The sequence below is a fragment of the Anolis carolinensis genome, chromosome 3, assembly GCF_035594765.1.
Source record: "Anolis carolinensis isolate JA03-04 chromosome 3, rAnoCar3.1.pri, whole genome shotgun sequence".
NCBI classification, from domain to species: Eukaryota; Metazoa; Chordata; class Lepidosauria; order Squamata; family Dactyloidae; genus Anolis; species Anolis carolinensis.
Window position 1 is genome coordinate 160,070,996 of NC_085843.1, and position 23,255 is coordinate 160,094,250.

The window sequence follows — 23,255 nt, forward strand, 5'->3', positions numbered from 1 at the left end:
CACAACGGGTTCTGGTAAGAGTTTGGAGTTTTTAGCTCTTAGCCTGATTTTGTTCCTTAGTAACCAAAGGAAACTCCAGAGTGTCCTCGGAGTTTGTGGTCATCTGTACAGCTGGTCCAATTTTGCTTGAGCCTGATCCACTATTTGCATGCACACTTCCACCATCATCTTACTCCAAGGAGGGTGTCATTGTACCCTCTCTTTGGAAATCATGCACACACCAGGTTATAACCTCGCAGATGCAACCATAGTGGCTAGGATCTCTCAGAAAGCACAAGAAGACAGGGCAGCTAGACCAGGTGGACACCAATGTGGCATAACAGAGGAATCAGTCCAGTGTGTGTGGACACCATCATGAAAGATCTAAGGACTGATCTGGAGCATAGGGGACTGCTATCTCATGTTCACAGACGGCCTCCGCCCAGAAAACACAGGATGGCAGAGGGGCATTTGCAGAGGGTCCCATGTTCCCATGGGCACGAAATTGGAGGATAGTACATTCTGGGCCTCCTGCCAACCTAGCAGTTCGAAAACATGCAAATGTGAGTAGATAAATAGGTACCGCTCCAGCGGGAAGGTAACGGCGCTCCATGCAGTCATGCCGGCCACATGACCTTGGAGGTGTCTACGGACAACGCCAGCTCTTAGGCTTAGAAATGGAGATGAGCACCAACCCCCAGAGTTGGTCACGACTGGACTTAACGTCAGGGGAAAACCTTTACCTTAAATTCTGGGCCAGAATTTGGACCTTCCTCTAACTGGGTAATGTGGGGCAAGGCTGTGTTAAGGTGGCCCTATTTTATGCCAGATCAGCTCCATGCAGAATTTGGCTGATCTAGGTCTACACTGACCTAAGTGGTCAATATAGATGTGGCCAGGGTTGAAGGCTTTTCAAATGTTAAGATCTAATACAGTGGTTCTCAACCTATGGGTCCCCAGATGTTTTGGCCTTCAACTCCCAGAAATCCTAACAGCTGGTAAACTGGCTGGGATTTCTGGGAATTGTAGGCCAGAACACCTGGGGATGTATAGGATGAGAACCATTGATCTAATAACTGCCACAATTTCTCACCATTGAACATGTTGAGAATTTTCAATCAAACTATTTGGTGGATCAAAGGTTTTTCAACCTAATCCATGCCAACAAGTGTGAACTGTGAAGACAGAAAAGTTCAATGACTGTTATATTTCCCCGTCAGGTTTTGCAAAAGTTGGATAATCTTCCCAACTACGAATTTACAAAGCTCTTGTAATTTGCAATATTAACATCGAAAGAGCTCTCTAGAATACACGTTTCTACTACCACCTAGTGGTGATCCATACTACATTGCAATTTCTAATACTTTTTATTGTCTTTAAAATTAGTAACTTTAAAGTTATTAGTGGGTAATATCTATGGGGAAAAAGAGAACAATACCAAAAAGTTCAGTTTACTGATTTTTTTAACCTTTCTTTTGATTTCAGATCTTATATGGTTACTATTCAGAATTACATATAAACTTGTTTATAACACTTAAGTCCGCTGCTTTTCCATTTGTGCATATGCATATCAATTATGTTCTTAGTATTTAAATAAGAAAATATCAAGGCATAATGTGGTGACATAAATAAATAAATTTCTATTGTTATAGTCCTCTCTTTTTTTTTGCAATTTAGCCCTAAATGAATCTAAACCTAGACTTTCAATCTTCTTGCAAACTTCCCCTTCACTCATACCTAAATGTGCTATAATTTCTTATCTCTTTGCTTCTCACAGAAACAAAAATATATTACTTCTGCAGTGATTTTTTCAGATGTTATTTTGTTAAAGATAACATATCTGTATATCTCTGAAGGTGCTGTGTTTCTGGGCTTCAGTGTCGAAAAAATGGAGACAGAAATAAAATAGAGCTTGGAAAAGTTGCTTTTTTTGAGTTTTTGGAGGGGATTTTTGGGTGTAAACTTTTATTGTATTATATGAAGAAACAACATACAATCTTCAAAATTCAACAATCAAAATACACATATTATTTCGCCAATCCCATCACTGCCCCCTTCCCACCCGCAAACCACCACCCATGACTTCTGACACCACACCATAAGGAACTAGTATCAAACAAAACTCTATCCTAAATTCCTTATGCTATTTAAAGATCTATTTTTCTTCTTTTTTAAATACCTAAAGGCAAACAAATTCTCCTCAAGCCATTGGAGAGCTTGCTCATTTGGATGTACTCAACTAATTTTCTTCTCTAAACCTTAATCAGTAATATACTCGAGTATAAGCCTAGTTTTTCAGCCCTTTTTTAGGACTGAAAAAAAAAACCCGCCTAGGCTTATACTCGGGTGAGGGTCCTGGTGGGCTTATATTCAGGTCGGCTTATACTCAAGTATATATGGTATATTTATTATTTTTCTCTATTATTATTGGTATTGTTACATTTATTATTTTATTCTGTTTTTATTATTAATACATTTATTATTTTACTCTATTATTACATTCATTATTTTACTTCATTTATTATTATTACATTTATTATTTCACTCTATTATTAAAAGGATACATAAGCACATTTACATTGAAGAAGATGAAAATAATGATTTGAGTTGAACAGTCATATCTTAAATTACAGTTTGATGTAAAGATTCAAAAACATTTAAACTACTGATCCCTCAATTAATGTAATTTTATTGGTATCTCGGCTTATACTGGAGTCAATGTTTTCCCAGTTTTTTGGTGGTAAAATTAGGTGCCTCAGCTTATATTCGGGTCAGCTTATACTCGAGAATATACAGTAATTCTTTTCCCCCCTTCCAAGACTTTGCTATTGTAATTCTTTCAGCTGCAAAACTATATTGGCAAATTTCTTCATCATCTTTAATAATTCTCTCTTAGGAGCCCCAGATGGCGTAGTGGACTAAGTGACTTGAAGGTTGGATTGCTGATCTGAAAACTGCCAGGTTTGAATCCCACCCGGGGAGAGTGCGGATGAGCTCCTTCTATCAGCTCCAGCTCCATGCGGGAACATGAGAGAAGCCTCCCACAAGGATGGTAAAAACATCAAAAAACATCCGGGCGTCCCCTGGGCAATGACTCAAGAAGCGACTCAAGTTGCTCCTGACACGAAAAAAAAATTCTCTCTTGAAACAAGTTACATTTTGGACTATAACTTCCGGATTTCTCCAACCAGTATGTCCAGTAGTCTCAAAAAGTAGCTTTTTCAAGTTGGAAAGTGATCATCTGATTCAATGAGCCCTGATCTCTAAAATATTAGATATTAAAGAAAAAAACATTTTTCTACCAAAAAGTAGATCATAGTCTTCTAGTACATCTTTAGATTCTGCAGTATTTCACCCAGATTTTGTGGCACCCAAATATCAAACTATTAGAAAACCTCCCATCCTTCACCTCCCTTTGCTCTTAAACTTTTAGAATGGAGAAGGCTATTAGAAAATCAGGAATAGCTTCTTGTATGAAAGGACTGTGAGCTTAGCTTTCATACCGAAAATGAATTCTTGAGCTGAGGGCATTTCCAGACTTCACTTAAATCCATGACAAAGCAAGTGTAAGAAACCTGCATTGGTGCAGGTTTAAGTGGGGCCCCCCAAAAACCCGGACTTTCCTGGGAGGTGTCCCCATGCCCTCCTGGTAACTACTGGGAGGGCATGAGGCCAACTCTCCCCAAAGCCCTTAAAATTAAACTTACCTAGTCATCATGTTGCTTCTCCATCAGACCTCCTGGCGTGTAGAAATTACACACCAGGAGTTGGGGGCAGGAATAATCCCCCCCCCCCCGCCTCCTGGCACATCATTTCTACATTCCAGGAGGCCTGCTGGAAGAGTAACATGGCAGCCTGGTAATTTATTTTTAATTTTAAGGGCTTTTGGGGAGGGGGTTAAGAAGGGGGTGGGTGCCCTCCTCAGTTCACCTGGTTCGTGGAACCTGATGAACTGAAATGGTGTGGGGAATGACCTCCAGGACTGTGGAAGGAGTCCCAGTAGTTAGTCCCCATAGGACACATACCCCATTAGATCTTTCAGGAAGGCCCAAATCAAATGGGGTATCAAATTAATTCAGGACAAAGCAGGGTTTACCTGCTTTGTCCTGAATTAATCTTCTTTTACCGGAGGCATCATTTGGATACCTCTGGTAAAGACCCAACAGAGCCCAAATTTAGGGCTCTGTCTGGAAGGGCCCTGAGATGTATTCAGCAGAACTGCCTTCTCAATGTGTTTTCTCTGTTTTTTATAAGCCACTATAGAATTTTTCTTATAACCCAGATTGATGAATCCTTAGCTTTAAGGCAGAAAAAGCAAATTAGATCATACAACATTGAAATATGGAGAGGTTATTTGCTGAGAACGTTACTTTAAACTCTCATCATTCTATCACTTCTCAGTTGGGGATGACTTTGGTATTTCATTGTATTCATTCTTCTTTAGAGTAATGCTGAGCTCTGAAATGCTATTAGACATTTACTAAGGCAATCATTCTGATCCAAATCTTTCTTTAATTCAATTAGGAGTGTTCAGAATTTTATTTCCTTTCATAGTAATAATAACTGAAATAGCTGAGTAGAGGAAACACCTACACCTTTTTTGTTCTGAAACTGTTTTTGACACACAAATGGATACTTGGGGAAAGGGGAATGCTTGTAATTTTGCTATTTGGAATTATCCACCTAAGGCTAATACTATTTTCAATTTCCATTCTTAGTAGGGGCACTGTGACAATCATTGCACTGAATGTCACAAGATGTGGCATTTTGCTATCAAAAATGTGTGTCTCAAATATTTTGAATGCACATTATCCATCAACATTACCTTCTCCTTTATCAATATATTATAGAGTACAGAAGTGTGGACTGAAATATCCTTCTAATATTCTATGGGCAGAATTTGTTGTTTGCTAGTATCAAGTTGACTTTGACTCATGGTGACCCTATGAATGAAAGTCCTCCCAGTCCCCCTATCAACAACAGATTCAGGGCCATGGCTTCCTTGATTGTGTTTACTCATCTGTAATGCAGTCTTCCTTTTTTCCTACTGTCTTCTATCAAGTGTTTTTGTGTTTTCTAATGAGTCATGTCTTCACATGGTATGGACAGAATACAACAGTCAGTGTAGTTATCTTGGCCTCTGGAGAAACTTCAGACTTAAGCTGCTCTAAGACTCTTCTGTTTATTTGTTTTTAGCAGTTCATGATATCTATACGCTTTTCCAACACCACATTACTTGCAGTATGTTCTCTGACACAATTAAAAAAAACACATTTCAATTGAGTTGATTGTCTTCCTATCAGCTTTCTTTACAGTCACGTTTTCAAAACCATACACAGAAATTGAAAATACGATGGCATGGACAGTTCTAGCTAGAATTCAATGATATATCTTTACAATTCAGCATCTTGTCCACTTCATTCATAACCGCCCTTTTAAGCCCTACTGTTTTCTTGACCGCAGTCTCCATTCTGATTAATGGCCAAGCCAAGGTATGGAAAATCTTTATTTCAAAGTCATTATTGTCTACTTTAAAATTATTTAAATTATCATCAATCATTATTTTTATTTTATTAATGTTCTACTGTAAGTTATCTTTGCGCTTTCTTCAGTAATCATTCCAAGCATGGTGTCATCTTAAATGGTTGGTGTTTCCAGGCAAGAAACAAATGTAGCCAATGGGAATAAATATGGTACTGGTCCCTGGCCAGGCATATTGGAGAAAGAAATTGCCTGTCTTCACATCAGATAGCTTCAAAACCTCTAATTTAAATAATAGTGGTGCTGGTGGGATAAACATATTGTGGCAGCTTTTTTGGCAACATCCTTGCATTTAATTTGAAATTTGAAACTGTCACAAATGACAGTTACTAGGGTGGCATATCATGTTTGAAAATCTGAGTCTAGCAAAAGCCTAGACCAGAGAATAAATGCATCAGATATATACCTCTGATATACAGAAAGAAAAGGTGAGAAAGAAATCACTACACACCCAGTGGAAGTGTGATTGATTTTCATTCTATAAATAAATTTATTTCAGGCTCACTGGCTGTTGGTTTGAGTTTGTTTTTATTTTGTCACAACTGCTATGCTGTTATAATTGTTGTTGTTTTATACTATTTTATGATATTGTGTATGTATTTTGATATGTTTATATTTTACGATGTTGACCGGGCTCATCCCCATGTAAGTCGCTCTGAGTCCCCTTGGGGAGATGGAGGTGGGGTACAAAAATAAAATAATAATAATAATAATAATAATAATAATAATAATTATTATTATTATTATTATTATTATTATTATTAATACTTCAGATGACGTTGGTCACTTTGTCTTCTATGCTAGGTTCCCTGTGGCAAGAGTGATGATCTTATGAAGCTCCAGATATTGTTGCACTTCAGCCAATATGGTCAGTCATCAGGTTTAATGGGAGTTGGAGTCCAGCAATATCTGTTCAGCTTGAAGTTCCCTATACTTGTCACTGGTGAAAGCATGAAATGCTCAAACTCAAAGTAAGCACTCAAAGAACAATTCTGAATACATTTAGCTAATAACAAGGCCAAACCAAGACAGCTATAAGAAGCATGTTTTCTGTCAGAGGACATTACTTTCAGTTGAAATAGCAAAGTCAAGTTCCTTGTCTACTTCCATCACAGACCTTAGGCAGTACACCTGCATTTATTTATACTAAATGCAATCTGTCATTAGAGAGAGTGAGGTATTTCATTTGGGATGCAGAGAGTGCTGGAGCTGAGGTTCACTCAATATCCTGAATGCTATGATAAATTTATATCCTTTTAGATGGAGATTACACTAACAGCATTGTGCTGCTGCTTATCTTGAAGTATCTGACATCTATCCTGACTGATTACCAGGACAGTACATTGATGACACGTTAAGATGGTAATGTTCTGCAAGCTGACAGTAAAATGTTATCTCTTCGCTTTTCTATCTTGTACTCTAACCTCAGTTTGAGAAATATTACATTTAATGCATGGTCAAAATGGTACATACTAAGGTCATTTGGATGAAGCTAAAAAAAGAATCCAATAAATTGCAACTGTTAGATCCTTATGAATTTTTTTGAGTTAGCTAAGTGCCAAGAAAAAGTGCCATGTCCCAATAAAAGGAGCTTCTCCATTTCTTTCTGAGCCATTCCTTAGTGGCACAGTGCTGTGGCTAAACAGTCAATCCTGTACATATGCACTCCATTGACTTCAGCAGGGCTGACTGCTGAGTATAGCTATAAATCATGTGATCTTCTAGATCAGTGGTTCGCAACCTGTGGGTCCCCAAATGTTTTGGCCTTCAACTCCCAGAAATCCTAACAGCTGGTAAACTGACTGGTATTTCTGGGAGTTGTAGGCCAAAATATCTGGGGACCACTGATCTAGATGGACTGCAATTAGAGCAGCCAACTTGCAGTCCAATAACATTTGGAGAGCAACAGTTCCCATCCTGGCATAAAGTTATGGTCTCAAACTTCAATCCTGTACACACATACTTGGGAATAAGTTCCCCTTGGAAATCTATATATGTACAGGCATACCTAAGACCATGTTGTCAATCTCTCAGGTTGCAGTTGTGTTCCACAGAATAAGTGATATTTAACTCAATGTGATTTATTTCTCTGTAGACATATAAAGGATAACTCTGAGTGATAAATGAGAACCAATCTGGTTCACCTATTGTTTCATCTATGATCTGCCAGGTAAATAAGCAAGCAAGCCATAAGAAAATAGGCAGCCTCAAGCCAGGTTAATAATATGTTGTAGCAAAAATACTACAATTCTATTTTTATGAGAACAGAATGATGTGGCTGGTATTGGAAAGGCATACTTTAAACATTCTTAAAATAATATATAAGTACTGCATATTATTGTCCAAGCTTTACATTTCTGCTGTCACCATGTGTCTATCCTATACACTACGGCAGCCTTCTTCATTGTAGCACTTTTCAGATATGTTAGACACCATCATCATCCCTGTCCAGCATGACTAGGGACAAAAAGTAGATATAGAATTGAATTGCTATTTTGATGTTTGTTTTGTTGGGATCATAGAGACAAGGAGGGACAATTTAACCTTGCCCTCCCTTCCTGGAAGCCTGACAAAAGCCATTATTTGAAATTGCATCTTCAGATGAGTGGTTTTCTTAGAAACCACAGCAAGGGAGAGAAGACACTAACTACTGAGCTTTTATTGCCGCCACCTGATTTAGAAGCTGCACTTTGCATTTTAAAAATATAGACATTTAGCAAGCATGCATTTAACAATAGTGCTGATTCAGGAATTACTCTAGATGAATATGCTGAGGTGATATTAGGGCCAATTCAATGAAGTGTTGAAAATGAGGCAGAGTTGAAAATGATGGTTTTGTCCGAATTCACTCAAATCAAGATTCATAGCATTCAAAGCCAGAAAGGTTATTTTGACACATACACACCTCCCCAGACCTGAGAATAAAATAAGAAAACACAATACAAATTTATACACAAAAAAGAATAAAATAAGAAATGAAATAACTTTGTATTTGCTTCTCTTTCCTGAAACCTCAAACCTGTTGCTAAATTGGCCTCTTTTCTCTGCCAAATGGTGGGCCAACCCTGGATGATAAAACACTCTTCTGCTCTTTGAAATATCTTTGAGAATGATATTCAGCCAGATTCAGCCAGATTTGCCTTTGAGAATTATATACTCTAAGTGAAATTGTCTTCTTTTTTCCAGGAGACTGAGAGATTATAACACAAGTACTTATGTTGGGCTAAAAGTAGGGAGTCACTCAATTGCATTTGCAAATCTAGGTTTACAAAATGGTACAACTGTGTTTACTGAACATTACATTGTGCAATGTTGAATGCAGTCCTTAAATATAAAAAGAACAACTTTGTGGTGTGTAAAACATAATAATGGTTTAGAATTAATCCTTTGCTTCTGTCAGTTTCCTAGGTGCTCTGCATTTCTGCCTTCTGGTTTATTATTGTTCTGCCTGTTGCCTTTTGTTATAAAAGCAAGCTTTCATGGATAAGTGGATTTTTGAAGGGTGGGGTGTAAACAATGAAACTTTGACTTTCTTCCATCTCTGCAGGGATAGTTTGTTCCACAATTTAGTCTCAAAACTGCTATTGGCCTACTTTAAGGAAAGCTTTTAAAAATGCAAGTCAGTGGGAAATGCAAACTTTTTAGAATCAAAGCCATTTAGAAACTTCATTATCAATCTTCCCGGTTTAGCAGGAGATAGGCCACATAGACAGAGAAACTATCGGAAGAGTATGCTATTTAGACATAATTTTCTTCATTTTTTAAAAATATGGAATACAGAGTTCTGAAAGAAAGGTTCCGCTAAAGAGGATGTTAAGGTACTTCCACACTGGCCAAAATGTGGAATGAACTGGCATTTAAAAGGCCAGTGCCATCCTTTCTTCCCTGCCCTCTGTTTCACCCCAAAACAAACACAAAGTCTGCTTACTGTTCTTGAGCACTTCCTTGTTGCTCCATTGTGTTGATTGCTGATGTGACAGAGCTTTAGAGATGGATTCTCCCTCTCCTTTTCAAAGCTCTGTCACTGAACACGGTGAAGTTACAGGGAACCCTCCAGGAACAATAAACGCACTTCGTTTTTCTTTTGATGGCAAAACAGGTGGCAGGAAGGAGAAGGTGCCACTGCCATCTGACTTGCCCATGCTGCCTGAGCCCAGGAAGTGCAGGATAGCTGTAGAGACAGACAACCGGGATCACAGGTGGTGATCCCAGGTGTCTGTCTCCACAGATCTGATACCTGTAAAGACCTACATCTACAAGGAAGATCTGGATCTTCAAAGTATTTTTAACCCATGTGTAAACCATATTAAACAGTTTTCCCCAAGTTACTCCAATTTAGTCTGGGTGCATTGTTTGGATGCCCCAGGTTAATGCGCCATCTACACTGCATTATCTAGCAGTGAAGATGGAATATGAGACTAGTCTTTGCAAAGTAGGGCAAATAAGCAGTATGCAAACTTTACAGCTAAAAAGCTTTACTAATTACATTCTAACAAATGCACATGTAGTACCTAGTTCTTGCTAATTAGACATACTAATTAGCAAGTGTAATGGGCATACACTTGACTTGGTTTTCTGTCAGGGATGGGAGGAAGGTGGCGGTGTGGAGGAGCTCACCATCGCTCCTTTGCCATGGACCAACCATCACCTGATCAGGTTTAGGCTCATGGCGCCCCCAACCTCTGCAACCGAGGACCGATTAAAATGGTCTGCCCCAGGAGACTTATGGACCCAGATGGATTCCTGACGGCTCTTGGGGAGTTTCCCGCCACCTCGGCTGGTGACCCTGTCGATGCTCTGATCGCTGTCTGGAACAAGGAGGCGGCTGTGATGACTCATGGGCCTTGTAGTCCTGCTTATGACACTGTAATGCCTGATGATGAAGAAAACTTGGGTTTTTTACCTTCCCAGTCTGAACTGGAATCTTCCCAGCCAGATCTTTCCCAGGCAGATCTGGGAACCTTGCACCTGCAAGAGAGTTGTGACCCAGAAGTATGTCAAACAAATCCGGAGCCCACTTCTCCTGTGTTCTCCCGCCATGAGTTTTGTAAACAACAGAGAAGTTTGGAAGCTGCTTCGCGCAGGAGTGCGAGGATAGCAGCCAAGAATTCAGCCAATTAAGTCTGCTTTTTCGTGAGAATCCTTAAGGAGTCAAACATCTGGTCTCAAAGATTAGCTTCCGTTTCTGGTTCCCAGAGAACTGCTTCGGCGGGAAAGTTAGACTCTATATAGGTGATTTACCCGCGAAGTAACTTCGCGGAGTCAATTCGTCAACCTCCGGAGCGAGTTGTGTCTGGACAGCGCGCTCCGTTTCAAGCCTCGCTCCTGGTCAAGCCTTGCCCTGCTTTCCAGCCTTCGCTCCTGTTTCAGCCTTTGTTTACCTACGGACCTTGCTTGTTTCCCAGGACTAAACATTGCCTTGTATCACGGATTTTACCAAGTTTTTCCACGGACCTTGTTCTTGTTCCTTGTTACCTTGTTCCACGTTTTAAGCCTTGTTTCAAGTATCAAGTTATTTCCTAGCCTTGCTCAAGTTTATGGACTAAAGGACCTTGTCATCTCCCCTCACTTTGCCTGGCAAAGTGAGTGTTTCGGTTATTGGATTACAACTTTGAACCTTAATATTTCATATTGGACATCGCTTTTTTGGACTAATTTAGACCTTTCCTGAAAGGTCTGCTTTTGGACTATTTCATATACTTGCTTTTATTAACTTTATATATTCCTTCAATAAAGATATTAGATAGATTCTGGCCTCTGTGTTTGGTTATTGGTGCCTTTGCAGCCTGGGTCCTGACAGTTTGACTCCGCCACCCATAAGCACCAATTAACCAAGGCCAGAATGTCGACCGGAGCCACGCCGGCTGGGCAGCCGCTCAGCTACACCATCAGCAAAGATGAAGTGGATCGCATCCGTGACAGACTCAACGCGCAGGATGGAGAAATAAAAGGATTGAGGGAGCGCGGAGTCCGCCTCCCGGCCATGGCGTTGCCAACTAAGTTTTCTGGAGAAGCTTCCAAGGTCCAAGTTTTCCGCCGCCAGTGCCAGGCTTACCTAGAGGCCCGTGCCACCGAGTTTCCCCAAGAAGACATCAAGGTGGCGTGGGTTTACAGCCTTCTAGACGGACCAGCGGCCAGCTGGGCGACGGCCCTATTCGATCAAGCCTCCTCCCACCTAAGAACAGCGCAACGCTTCTTGGATCACCTTAAGGAGACCTGGGGAATCGAGGACAATTTGGAGGCAGCCGGCCATAAACTCCGGCGCCTCTTTCAAGGAGACAGACCCATGTCTCAGTACATAGCCGAGTTCCGAGTGCTGGCCCACAGCACCGGCTGGAACGATGTAGCCCTCAGGGGACAATTTCGGGAGGGTCTCAACATTGAAATGCTGGAAGAAATCTCCAAGGTGGACCCTCCCCAGACCCTCGAAGCACTCATTGACCAATGTTTACGGGCTGAAGTCTTGATTGCCAACAGGAAACAATGGGTACGTGGTCAGAGCGGTAGAGCTGGGGCAAAACCCCCCGCTCCCGCCAGCGTCCAGCCGCGTCCAGTGTGGAGACCCCCACCACCAACCCCATACCCCAGAGGGAGCGAGGAGGTGCCGATGCAGTTGGGCAACGTGCGACCCAGGTTAGATGCCGCCGAGAAGGCCCGTCGCCAACGCTTAAATCTCTGCTGGTATTGCGGAAATGGGGGCCACTTCGCCAGAGAGTGTCCAGCCAAAGGGAAGCCCGCCGCCCGTCTTGCGGCGGCGTCCTCCACGGAGACGAAGGCGTCTGAGGCGGCTGGCACACAGCCGGCGGGGGAAGCCAACGACCGGGCGTAGAGAGGCTCGCCAACCCGGTCAAAAAACCCATTCAAGAGCCGCCAACCGGGGTCCTGTTCCTTCTAGTGGTCACCTTATGGTCAGCAAAAAGGGGACCCGTCATGATCCACGCCATGATAGACTCCGGAGCCACCAACAACTTCATTGACAGAGAGTATGCCGACTCTCTGGGATTACAATATCATGACTTCAAGAATGCCCGTGTGGTGCAAGCCATAGACGGCCGCCCCCTCAAGACGGGGCCCGTAAGCCAGTGGTCAGAACCCACCAGGATGTGGATAAGGGAACATATGGAAGAGATTTCTTTCTTTGTTACCGAGGTTCCCCATTTCCCTGTGATTTTGGGAATCCCGTGGCTGACTCTCCACGACCCAAGCATCTCCTGGTCCAACAGAGAACTACAGTTTGCTTCAAAGTACTGCCAAAACCATTGCCTCGTAGCCAAGGTCTGCCATGCCACAGAGACCGAGCCCATCATCACCCTGCCCAAGAAGTACTCCGAGTATTGGGATGTATTCAATGAAAAAGAAGCCGAGAAATTACCCCCACATAGACCTTATGACTGTGCCATTGACTTGGTGGAGGGGGCCCCGATCCCGCGAGGGCACCTATACTCCCTGACTGAACCGGAGCAAGAAGCTCTCAGGGAATTCATAGAGACAAACCTTCGCAAGGGATTCATCAGACCCTCTCAATCCCCAGCCGCCTCCCCAGTGATGTTTGTGAAGAAGAAGTCAGGGGAATTACGCTTGGTGGTGGACTACAGAGCATTGAACAATATCACCAAGCGGAACAGTTATCCCCTGCCCTTAATCTCGGATCTACTGGACCGACTTCGAGGAGCCAAGGTCTACACCAAGCTGGATCTTCGAGGGGCTTATAATCTAGTTCGCATCAGAGAAGGGGACGAGTGGAAGACTGCCTTTCAGACTAAATTCGGATTATTCGAGTCCCGAGTTATGAATTATGGATTATGCGGAGCCCCCGCAACGTTCCAGCATTTTGTCAATGATATTTTTCAGGACTATCTAGATCGGTTCTTGATAATCTACCTGGACGATTTTTTGGTGTTTTCTAGATCACAATCAGAACATGAGAACCACGTCAAAATGGTGTTACAACGTTTGCGAGATCATGGACTTTATGCCAAGTTGGAAAAATGCGCTTTCGATCTACAAGAGGTAGATTTCCTTGGTTACCGTATCTCGCCTCTAGGGCTCTCCATGGATCCAGCCAAGGTTTCAGCAGTATTGGAATGGCGGGCGCCAACTAACAAGAAAGAGGTGCAGCGTTTCTTGGGGTTCGCGAACTATTACCGCAAGTTCATTCCAGATTTTGCCCGCTGGTCTGACCCAATCACTAGCTGCATCCGTGGAAAACAGCCCTTCCGCTGGACTGATCAAGCAGAGAAAGGGTTCCAGCAACTAAAGAAATTATTCACGTCCCAGCCAATTCTACAGCACCCAGATCCTGGAACCCCTTTTGTTGTGCAAGCGGACGCCTCGGATGTGGCAATTGGGGCTGTACTCTTACAACCGGTGGGAGACCACCTTCATCCCTGTGCCTTTTACTCCCGTCAACTAACCACACCAGAGAGAAATTACACCATTTGGGAAAAGGAACTACTGGCCATAAAGGCAGCCTTTGAGACTTGGAGACATTGGCTAGAAGGGGCCAAATTCCCCATTGAAGTCCACACTGATCATCGAAATCTAGAACATCTAAGAACTGCCCGCAAACTAAATCAGAGGCAACAACGTTGGGCTTTATTCTTTGAACGTTTCAACTTCCAGATCCATTATGTGACCCCAGCCCAAACCAAGCAAGCAGACGCCCTGTCACGTAAACCGGAATACGCTGCAGGACGCAAGGAGACCTTTGAATCCCAACTACTACAACCCGAGAACTTTGCCACGCTCACAGTGGGGAACACCAAATCCACTCCCATTGGTTCAACTTCCTCTACTCCAGGACCCATCTGTGCTCAAGAAATCAGGGCTAGTCAGCAAGCAGATGCCTGGGCGCAGGACCAACTTCGTCAAGGTCTGCATTTTCCCTTTTCGCTTAAAGATGGTCTGCTTTGCTATAGAAATCATGTTTATATCCCACCCGGACCGGGCAGGGAAAAAGCGCTTCGTCTGTGTCATGACTGCAAACCAGCAGGGCATTTCGGACTATTTAAAACCATGCATCTGATCCTAAGGGATTTTTGGTGGCCCAAGATCCGCAAAGATGTGGAAAAATATGTCAACACCTGCCCAGTATGCCAGCGCTCCAAGATAAGAAGGGAGAAACCCTCAGGGCTTCTACATCCCCTTCCTACCCCATCTCGCCCATGGGAAATAATTTCTGCGGATTTCATCACTGACCTACCACCTTCCTGTGGATTCACCACGATCCTAGTGGTGGTGGACCTTTTCACCAAGTTAGCCCATTTCATACCCTGCGAAGGTCTCCCCACGGCCAAAGAGACTGCAGATCTATTCCTTCAACATGTTTTCAGACTACATGGATTGCCCAAGAGTTTAGTCACAGACCGTGGATCTCAATTCACCTCTCGTTTTTGGAAGGCACTACAAAAACTATTGGGCATAGACTCTCGCTTATCTTCAGCTCATCATCCTCAAACAGATGGGCAAACGGAGCGCACCAATGCCACCTTGGAGCAGTATCTTCGCTGTTATATAAACTACCAACAGGACAATTGGGCTTCTCTGTTACCACTGTCAGAGTTTGCTTATAACAATGGAGTTCAAGCTTCTACAAAAGAAACGCCGTTCTTTGCAAACTACGGCTTCCACCCACGTTTCTTTCCCCCTGTCATTGAAACTTCAGAAGTTCCCGCAGCAGAGGATTGGCTGCAGGAACTCACAGCGGTACAACAACTTTTGCTCCAGCAACTGGACCAAGCCAAGGAGGACTATAAACGCCACGCTGACAAACATCGCCAGCCGGGCCCCGAAATCAAGGTAGGAGATCGGGTTTTCCTGTCCACTCGCTTTCTGCCCTCCCACCGCCCTTGCCGGAAGTTAGATGCCCGTTTCATTGGCCCCTATCCAGTGGTGGCGCAATTAAACCCCGTGACTTTCAAACTCCAACTTCCGCGTTCAATGCGCATCCACCCAGTGTTTCACCGTTCCCTGCTCCTTCCGGCGGATGGTGTGCGTCCTGATACAGACCAACCGGCTCCCCCTCCTGTTTTGATGAATGGGGAGGAGGAGTTCGAGGTTGAGGACATTTTAGATTCTCGCTTTCACCGCCGCCGCCTGCAATATCTCATTGACTGGGTGGGTTTTGGCCCTGAGGAGCGCTCTTGGGAAGACGCCTCCACAGTTCACGCTCCTGATCTAACCCGTCGCTTTCATCGGACCTATCCCACCAAACCGCGGCCTCGCGCTTCGGGGAGAGAGTCCCAGTTTGGGAGGGGCCCTGAGGAGGGGGATAGTGTGATGACTCATGGGCCTTGTAGTCCTGCTTATGACACTGTAATGCCTGATGATGAAGAAAACTTGGGTTTTTTACCTTCCCAGTCTGAACTGGAATCTTCCCAGCCAGATCTTTCCCAGGCAGATCTGGGAACCTTGCACCTGCAAGAGAGTTGTGACCCAGAAGTATGTCAAACAAATCCGGAGCCCACTTCTCCTGTGTTCTCCCGCCATGAGTTTTGTAAACAACAGAGAAGTTTGGAAGCTGCTTCGCGCAGGAGTGCGAGGATAGCAGCCAAGAATTCAGCCAATTAAGTCTGCTTTTTCGTGAGAATCCTTAAGGAGTCAAACATCTGGTCTCAAAGATTAGCTTCCGTTTCTGGTTCCCAGAGAACTGCTTCGGCGGGAAAGTTAGACTCTATATAGGTGATTTACCCGCGAAGTAACTTCGCGGAGTCAATTCGTCAACCTCCGGAGCGAGTTGTGTCTGGACAGCGCGCTCCGTTTCAAGCCTCGCTCCTGGTCAAGCCTTGCCCTGCTTTCCAGCCTTCGCTCCTGTTTCAGCCTTTGTTTACCTACGGACCTTGCTTGTTTCCCAGGACTAAACATTGCCTTGTATCACGGATTTTACCAAGTTTTTCCACGGACCTTGTTCTTGTTCCTTGTTACCTTGTTCCACGTTTTAAGCCTTGTTTCAAGTATCAAGTTATTTCCTAGCCTTGCTCAAGTTTATGGACTAAAGGACCTTGTCATCTCCCCTCACTTTGCCTGGCAAAGTGAGTGTTTCGGTTATTGGATTACAACTTTGAACCTTAATATTTCATATTGGACATCGCTTTTTTGGACTAATTTAGACCTTTCCTGAAAGGTCTGCTTTTGGACTATTTCATATACTTGCTTTTATTAACTTTATATATTCCTTCAATAAAGATATTAGATAGATTCTGGCCTCTGTGTTTGGTTATTGGTGCCTTTGCAGCCTGGGTCCTGACAGCGGCTAGGGCAGTAGACATGATCGCTCTGGAACATCCCCTCTCGAGTACCCGGGCTAAACCATATCCTTGGTTCACTGACGAGCTGGCAGCGATGAAGCGAAAGAAGAGGAAACTAGAGGGCGTGTGGCGCTCAGAGCCGAACGGGTCAAACCGAATACGGCTATGCTCCTATCTTAGGGCATATGCCGTGGCAATAGATGCTGCAAAGAATGTTTTCTTTGCCGCTAATATTGTGTCCGCAAAGAACCGTCCGGCGGAGCAGTTTCGAGTTGTCAGAGGTTTGTTTGTAAGCCGCCCTGAGTCCCTTTTGGGTGAGAAGAGCAGGATATAAATGTGAGAAATAAATAAATAAATAAATAAATAAATTTACAGAAGAGGAGACTGCAGAGCCTGCACTCACCATCTTGAACGAGAGAGGAATATTACGTGTGCTTGCAAACACACCTGGAAAGTCATCTGGCCCTATGTGGTTGCTTCCATATATCCCCACAATAAGTGAGTGAGCAAATGGGAAAAGCTCTAGAGACAGCATGTAAGGTAAAGACAAAGGTTTTCTACTGACATCAAGTCTAGTCATGTCCGACTGTGTGGGTTGGTGCTCATCTCCATTTCTAAGCCGAAGAGCCGTTGTTGTCCGTAGACACCTCCAAAGTCATGTGGCCAGCATGACTGCATCAAGCATGGTTACCTTCCCATCTGATCGGTACCTATTGATCTACTCACATTTGCATGTTTTCAAACTGCTAGGTTGACAGAAGCTGGGGCTAACAACAGGAGCTCACCTAGCTCCCTGGATTTGAATTGCTGACCTTTTTGTCAGCAAGTTCAGCTGCTCAGCGGTTTAACCTGCAGCACCACCAGGAGTTCCTGCAGCAGGTATAGGGGAAAGGAATTCAGGAAACCCTGTCTTATGTACCATTATCTTGATAGAAAATGGATGAAGATAGCTAAATAAAATGCTTATTTGGGAAGCATTTTCCAACTATTACATACATCCAATGGGCAATTTATTTTACCTCTCAGATTTTTGGCTTGCGTCTCAAATGTACTCTTCAAACACCACAGAGCTAAAGCACATAAAGATACTTGAGACATTCAGTAGATCTTAGAGATGCACCCTACATCTTGAGAGAACAGGACAGAATTTTTGAACCAAACGTTGCTTTTCTGTTTTTTCATATTTTAGGCTGCTGCATTAACTTTATCTTTTCCTAAACAAAAATACTTTGGCTGTGTCAAGAACATCAAGGCTTCACTACTTTATGGTTGGCTGCTTTTAAAGGAGGTTCCAAAAGATCAAGTGGTTCGTTCGGCTGACCTGAGAGGTCACAGAATAGCATGGGATTAAAATTTTGGTTCTCAAGCTGTACAGGAAACCTGGCAAAAGACAAAATATTCTTTTATGCCTGCATCTGAGGACCTGAAGGTTAGACTCTTTGTAAGGAGCCTTTAGTTTCATGGTTTAATTGTTTATGCACTCAACAAGTGAGATCATAGACACCACTTGTGCTAAAGAGGTGTGGAGGTGAAGAAGACCCTCAGTAATTGGTCAAGTTTAGATAAGCCGAGATATATATTCTTTGTTTACAATGCCACGCTTCGCGGCAGACATTTGCAAGTACAAACCTTTTGGGGTGTACAGCTGTCCCGCCTTCTCATAGCTATGTGAAAATAAACTTTGCTTTTTCTGTCTCGTTGCCTCCTGTGCCAGAACTCCTTTTTGAAATAAATTGTCTTACACAACTAGGTAATTCATCAATCTGTTTCTTAAAAGCCCCCAGGAATTTGCTTAGGGTGGACTTCAGCTCTGCAAAGGTGCTCTAAGTTGGCCAGCAGTTTGATGCTTTTCAAGTGGAGTCCCATCAACAAATAGGGAAGTTTTTGTGTCATTATTGCTTGCCATTAAAAAAAATAAACTTCCAACTCACATACATTCTCATTGCCTTAGAATCCTCTAAAGTAGTGCTACTCAAAGACGTGCTCCATTGACGAGTGCTTGTCCCTGAGCTATTGTCTGCTTGTCCCTGGCAAGTTTTCAGGAAAGAAAAAAATGTAGAACAATGGACACAAATATAGTTCCAGGTTCCAGCACACTGGAGAGAGAAAAAAAATGCCTGTCTTCCACATCAGATAGCTTGAGAAGCACTGTTCTGATTGACCTTTGCCTCTTTGCAAGACACAAGCTGGCCTGATTTTTTTTCTGTGGCAAAAAGTTTCAAGCTGCCTGGAACAAAAGATGCCATAAAACAGAGGCTTGCAAGAGCTATCGACAGTAAAGCAGAATGGGACTGAGATACGTTTGTTGCTCTCTGGATTTTGTTACCCAAAAGCCTGGGAAAGTTATGGGGGGAAATATATTTCCTGCACCAATTCAGACCCAATCCTCTTGTTCTCTACTCAGAAGAGAACAAAGCCCAACCAGGAGGGCAGATGCTTTAGTGGTAATGGTGGGAAAAGGCTATTGCACTCCAATTAGAGGGGTTATCGTTTTGCTCTTCCTATATTACTCTTATTGTTCTTGTATGGCTCAATTTCTTGGTTAATTGTTTTTACTTGCTTTAAGGCTTTAAGGTTTCGATTTGCTCCTCTCTCTCTCCACCCCTCCTCCGGCTTCTTATGTAGAATAAATTTTCCTATTACTTCTGAATGTCTTTTTCACATTTTTTTTTGAGATTCTTTTTCTTTAGTTCATTTTGCCACAATGACTTTCGAGCAGCTTGGAATAGAAGCAACTTTCTTTCAGTCAGTGGCTTTCTTTTCCCACACATTTTATTTTACTCCCCCCTCTCCTCCTCTTCTTCTTCATATAAGGCTGTAAAAATTTCCCATAGAACTAATTTTTCTATCTGGAGATTTCTGAATTCTGTAGCAGGGATCAAGGAGAAGTCTCTTCTAACCTCCATCTTGTTCCATAGAAGCTTGCCTTTCAGGTCCATGATGTGGATTAGAAAGATATAGAACCTTGCATTTTCTCTTTTCCTTTTTGATTTAAAAGACCTGTTGCTATATAGACGGCAAGTGTAAGAGTTGCATCTAACCAGCTTGGTTGGCAGTGGCAGAAGTTTCAGGAGGAATTAAGAAATACTACAAACTTATGCTAATCGTTCTTCTCACAATCTTGAATGGCACAGGGATGATCTGAAGCTGTACTGCAGTTTATTTCATATTATATTAGTAAGCTTCAGCAAGAATGGGATGCAAAATGGATAGTTTTGCATGCCATTTTCTTTACATGCATTATAATAATTTCATTTAGTATCAAAATATACAGTGGTATATCTTTTTTATCTGCTGCGATTTGGTTCCAGGATCCCACATGTATATTAAAATCGATGGCTACTCAGGTTCCATTATATACAACGGTATAGTAAAATGGCATCATTTACAGTAGAGTCTCACTTATCCAACATAAACGGGTGGCAGAACGTTGGATAAGCGAAAATGTTGGATAATAAGGAGGGATTAAGAAAAAGCCTATTTAATGTCAAATTATGTTATGATTTTACAAATTAAGCCCTCAAAACATCAGTTTTTACAACAAACTGATAGAAAAAGTAGTTCAAGACATAGTAACGTTATGTAGTAATTACTGTATTTATGAATTTAGCACCAAAACATCGCAATGTATTTAAAACACTGACTACAAAAACATTGGCTACTAACAAATTGACTACAAATAAAGATAGAATTGCATAAAATGAACTTACAGTAACAACATTGTCGGAAATTAAATCCGTAAAAAGTTCAGTCCTTGCTGCCTAGAGAAACAGCTGTGGATACGGGCAGGAGGCAGACTGCATTGGATAATCCAGAACGTTGGATAAGCGAATGTTGGACAAGTGAGACTCTACTGTATATAAAACTGTGAACAATTCAAACAAGTGCAACAGAGAACCTGAGGATCTGTGAATGGCGGAAGACTACAGCACAGTATGGCTAGTTAAGTCTAGTCGGTGCTCATCTCCATTTTTAAGCCAAAGAGCCAGCGTTGTCCATAGACACCTCCAAGGTCATGTGGCCACTGGCATGACTGCATGGAGCGTTGTTCTACTTCTATAATGTCATATGTATTTTAGTGGTCAGGCAGATTATGTGTGTCATCTCAAGTGCTTTTAGTAAAACTGGAAACTGATTAAATAATTTGAACAACAACAGAAGAAAAAGCTGGATACTTTTAACATGTAGGAAAACTAACCTGATCTAAAGTTTACTGGTCTTTTTATAGTTTACAAACATTAGGTGAATATTTGAAATTTCAGGTTCACATAGGAATTCAAACCACTAGATGGTGCAGAAGTCTTCCTTTCCCTTTTGATATAGAAACAGGCTTGCTGAAATATTTGATATAAGATGGGGATTAATTTATTGCCTAGTTCCTTGACTTGAGGATAGTGTGTAACCACAGGAAGGTTCTCCTGGGAGTGAGCTGTGATGATGTAGGCATTAGAACAGGCAAAGAATGTTAATACAAGACAAACTAGGAGAGAACAACTCCTAAGAAAAACAAACCACAGTGCATGGTGACATGAAATCTATTTTCTCCAGTATAGGATCTACCTTCTAAGTAGCTAAGTTCAGCATCCTCCTCACATGGATGTGGAGCCTCCAGTGGCACAGTGGGATAAACCCTTGTGCCGGCAAAACTGATGACTTGAAGGTTGGGTTGCTGACCTGAATGTTGCTGGTTCAAATCCAACCCAGGGAGGGTGCAGATGAGCTCCCTCTATCAGCTTCAGCTTCATGCGGGGACATGAGAGAAGCCTCCCACAAGGATGGTAAAAACATAAAAACATCCGGGCGTCCCCTGGGCAACATCCTTGCAAACGGCCAATTCTCTCACACCAGAAGCAACTTGGAGTTTCTCAAGTCGCTCCTGACACGACAAAAAAATAATAATCATACAGATGTAGTCATAGTAACAATTCAACAAAACCCCAAATGTCTCCATTGTTATACTTTTATTAGGCCAACTAAAATATATTAACTGTTTTGCGCTAGCTTTTTAAACTCACAGGCTTCTTTATAAGACAAAGATGATTAAATAGCTCTTTTCAAAGTTTAAATGCACTTCAAAGCCTGACAATATAGAGACTGGCTACCTACAAACAGAGCCTATAACTTTGTGTGGGATACAAATAGTCCTAGCTTTCAAGGGACACGATTTTCATTTTCCAATGGAAGAGAAACTCTACTGCCTTTATTTCTTGCCTTTGATTATCTTCAGATCATGATTGCCGAGGTGTGGCTTAATTGTATTGTTTGCATAGTCCTTTCCTATATATTACTACTTTGTTGCTGTTAGCCATGCTGGAGCAAAATGTGCTCCATAGCAAAGTAAGTTCATATGGGAGTAAATGATCTTCTGAGTAGGGCTAAATAGGGAGAAAATATCACTTTGGACTAAGGTTAGAAATTAGGAATGTGCTTGTTTAAATTACTTATGTCTTCCACAAAGGAGAATAGATAATTGAAACCATTTTCTTTGTGCTAGAAGAGGTCTTTGGAAACTATGCAGTTTCTCAAATGTTCTCACAAAGGGAAAAAAAGTATTTTCCTAAGTAATCTTTTTACTCCCCCAAATATAATACCCAGCCGAAGCAGCCAAAAGGGCAGTTGCATGAAAAGGGTTGCCAATTTTTGCCTGCCCCTCTCATTCCTAATAGGAGAAGGTCTCCACTGATGAGGACATGAAACATGTGAGTCTGGATAATAGACTTTAGTCAGAGCAAGAACAGATCATCACAGGTAGACCTTGCAAAGAGACAACTGGATGCTAAGCTATTTCATCTTTCAAAGTGTGAAAGACTACAATGACATCAAAGAAAACATAGGCAAAGGTATGGCTTTCATGAAAAGGAAAAAGATGGGATAAACATAGCTATGTTGCCACAGCTGGCTATAAATTAGCTGAGCCAAGACCATTTCTGTGGTGCAAAACAATAGCTATGCTATCACTGGCATGTGACATTTCTTGTTGTTTAGATTCCTGAACTTCTGCTTGTATTTGGGGAAATTTTGTTCAGTAACTTTGTAACTGGCACTTGATCTGCCTGGGCTGCTTTTGTACTTAGGCCCAAGAGTGGTGGCGGCAAACGTATGACATGTGAGCCATCGCCCACACCCTGCTCACCAACCATCCCCGTTTTGCCCGCCAGCCGTTCTCCCACTAGCCCCCTTGCTTGCCACCCCCGGCAAGTGCCTCCCCTCCAGTTTGGGTATTCCATCTTTAAAAGGTTTGCCATCACTGCCTTAGACTGTCTTAAACACTTCTCAAGAGCTCTCCATGTATTCTTACTGGCTTTTTTCTCCATTGTTTGTTTTCTTGAACTAAAAGTGCAGTCACCTAAACAATAGCCAAACTGAACCAAGGTAGATATGTAGTAGCTGCTGGGGTAGGTAGCCAAGCAAGGAGGGCATATTGGACATTGTGAAGAGTTTGGATGTAAGATTGCTGATAGAAGGTTCAGGAGAACTGGAGCCTAGCAA